This window comes from Molossus molossus, unplaced genomic scaffold (assembly GCF_014108415.1).
Source record: "Molossus molossus isolate mMolMol1 unplaced genomic scaffold, mMolMol1.p scaffold_m16_p_23, whole genome shotgun sequence".
In the NCBI taxonomy this organism is placed as follows: domain Eukaryota; kingdom Metazoa; phylum Chordata; class Mammalia; order Chiroptera; family Molossidae; genus Molossus; species Molossus molossus.
In genome coordinates this window covers 20290665-20294221 of record NW_023425359.1, presented here as the reverse complement: position 1 = coordinate 20294221, position 3557 = coordinate 20290665, and positions in this window count along the sequence as shown.

Sequence of the window (3557 nt, the reverse complement as noted above, 5' to 3'; positions counted from 1 at the left end):
GGACCTGGGATTCAGCCGGCACCTGGGCATGTGCCCCGACCAGGACTAGAACAGGTGACCTTTCTGTACACAGGATGACCTTCAGCCAGCTGAGCCACACAGGCACACAGGCCAGGGCAGAAGGTTTTATATAATAATTTTAATTTGAAAGCGTCTGCCAGTTATTTGTCTAAAAGTGGTAATAGCTGTGTTCTCTGGAAACTTATAATGATGGGTCTACTCTATTAAAGCATCAGTGGGCACAGGCCAGGGCCTAGGTGACAAACTTTGCCTATAACAGACCAGATTAACAAGTATTTTAGGTTTCAAAGGACATCTGGTCTCCCTCATGACTACTCACTTCCGTCATTGTCATGCAAAAAGCAGCCATCATACACAGGTGTGGCTGTGCGCAAATAAAACTTTAGGTTCCCATAAAACTTTATTTACAAAGGTGGTGGGTCAGATTTGGCCTATGGACCCTGGTTTACAATGCCTGAGCTAGAAATAAGCAGAGAAAGAAAGGAGAATTGAAATACCTCTGTCTAGTAATGCAAAGTTCAACTCCATTATGGATCTGGGGCATTTTAGCAGATTATATTATCATTATTATGAGTATTACTGGTGAGAGTTTCTTGTTTTACCTTAGGAGGGGGGGAGATATTAACAGAAGGGAGCTGAATGAAGGCACTCTTCGGAGAACTGTGGGCAGATTTAAGGGATCCATAACGGGATGGTAAATGACCTGTGAACTGGGAACCCCAGAAAGTCATTACCCCTTTATTAGGGGAAGACATGGTCTGCAGGAGCCTAATCAGAACTAGACTGTGGAAGAGGGGTATCCCATGGTGAGGTCACTGAAGAACACAGGCATTTCTGCAACTATGAAGAAACAGGGTCAGTGATGCCCTGGCCCCATCTCCTTGCGTCCTGACTCTAGCTGGTGCCTCCCGCTGGCGGACTCTGATCGGAAGACAGAGGACAGGGACGCCCAGTTGGTGCCGCCCCTGCCAATCAGTTTGTCAAGGCACACAGAAGGAAAGAAAAAGGCAGAACACAAACGAGGAGGACTGAGTGGCTGTGTTCTGCTCAGGAATCACCACCGGTGACTGTAGCATTACAGGACGACGAGGAAGCATCAGCTATTTTTTAGTGTATCGAGGCATAATTAAAACACAATAAAGCGCATGTACTTCAGTGTACAATTTGGTAAGTTCTGGCATACGTATACATCCTGAAAACCAGGCACTATCACGAAGGCATCCCTCCCATGAGCCCTTTCCTGGTGCCCCTTTGTAATTCCCTTCCATACATTTCCAGCTCACCCCCAGAAAACCGCCGCTCCAACTGCTTTCTACGCGAAGGACTGGGTTAGATTTTCCAGAATTTTATATAAATGGAGTCACACACTATGTACTGTTTTCTGTTTGGCTTCCTATACTTAGTATAATTACTTTGACACTCATCCAGGTTCTTGTGCATTGAAGTCATTCATTCCTTATTTTATCTGAGAAGGAGTCTACTGTAGGGAACATATTTGTATATTCATTAATCTCATGCTGAACACGTGGGTTTCGTCTGCTTCCTGGCTATTACAAGTAATGCTGCTATAAATATTTGTGTGAGAGTTTTCGTAGGGACGTATAGAGGATTGAATGGTGGTCCCCAAAAGATACGTCCAAGTCCTAATTTCTGGAATCTGTGATTGTGACCTTACTTGGAAATGGAAGTTTTGCAGATGTAAATAAGTTAGGGATCTTGATAGATGATCATCCTGGATGAAGGGGGGCCCATACTACCCAAGGCCTGGATGACAGAAAGGACGGGAATGATTGATACCCAGAGAAGGTGAAGGCCACATGAAGAATGACTCAGACATTCGAGTGAGGAGTCTACAGTCTAGGGGGTAAAGAGCATCTCAGAATGATGATAAAGAAGCCATGTCATTAAGACATCAGAATCAAAATCATTTGTGCAACTAATAACTGAATTTAAAACACCGGTTTTCCGAAGGAAAAAAACTGTTAGACCTGAAGGAAGAAGACACATCCACAACTATAGACAGATGTTTCAATACCCCTCTTACAATGACAGATAGATGGAAAATCTGTAAAGCTATAGATTTGAGTAACACTGTCGACCAGCATAACTGGTTGGTCCGAACGTTCCCCTCAACAACAGCAAAATGCACATTCTTTTCAGTTGCTCCCAGGGCATTTAAGAAGATAGGCCTTATCCTGGGTCCCTGGCCGCAATACATTTTTTTAAATGTAGGTTATACAGATTGTGCCCTGGGGCTTGTTTTTGTCTTGGTTGTTAAGACCCTACTTCACAACAACAGCAGCAACAGCACCCTGCTTGGGAAGAGTAGGGATGAGATGGTAAACGTGGCACCTGGTCCCAACAAGACCCAGACCCAGTTTAAGCCTGGCTGCCCCTTAAAACCCGCCCCACAGCCTGGGGCAGGACACCCTGGGGCAGGACACCCTGGGGCAGGACACCCTGGGGCAGGACACCCTGGGGCCTTGCCTCCGCACTGCAAGTCAAGATCCCCCTTCCCGGGCAGGTGCCTCGGCCTCCGCCTCCGCGCGCTGGGGACACGAACAGGACTGAAGAGGGTCAGCGGACCTGCGTGCTCGGTAAGCGCTGCACAGCTTTAAAGCCCCCCCCCCCCCATTTTCAGCGCTCTGAAACCACAGGGTGAGCCCCGACATGCCTCCAGGGTGTCCGCAGATTCCATTCCATTTTGAAAATGACATGTATTTTAATAAACACTGGCTTAATAATTACTCCAAGTCGCCTGTACGTTTTGTGGGGACACCCCACATTACAACGGGGCACCGGCCGCTCCTCGTGCACGTGGCTCTGCGGCACCTCCTAAGCCGAGGGGCCGGGACAGCGGGGGACCCCGCCCGGCTCCGGCTCCGGCGGCAGATCCCGCGCGCAGGGGAGGATCGGGACGGGGAGGGAGCAGGGAGGGGAGCAGGGAGGGAACAGGGACCGACACGCCCGGCTCCGGGCCGGGTTCAGGCTGCAGATCCCGCGCGCAGGGAAGGGCCGGGACGGGGAGGGAGCAGGGAGGGCGCGGGGAGGGGAGCAGGGAGGGCGCAGGGAGGGAGCAGGGACCGACCCGCCCGGCTCCGGGCCGGGCTCCGGCGGCAGATCCCGCGCGCAGGGGAGGGCCGGGACGGGGAGGGAGCGGGGAGGGCGCAGGGAGGGCGCGGGGAGGGCGCGGGGAGGGAGCAGGCTCGGACCCGCCCGAGCACGTCCCGGGGGTGCGCGGCCGCGGCCGGAGGCTCCGCCCCGGCTCTTCCTTCCAGCCTCGGCGGCCGCAGCGGGCGAAGGCGGCGCGCGGCGCAATTTTGTCCCCAGTGGCGACCGCTCCTCCCGAGGCGGCGGCAGCCGAGCGCCCGAAGAGGCCCGGCCGCCCTGCCGGAGCCCGGGAGCTGGGGGAGGCCCCGCCGCCCTCCCGCCCTCCGGCCGCCGCCCCGCGGGCCCTGCAGCGGCCGCCGGGGGCCCCGGGCGCGGAGGGCGGGCGCCCCGGAGCCGGAGCCGGAGCCGGAGCCGGAGCGCGGGCC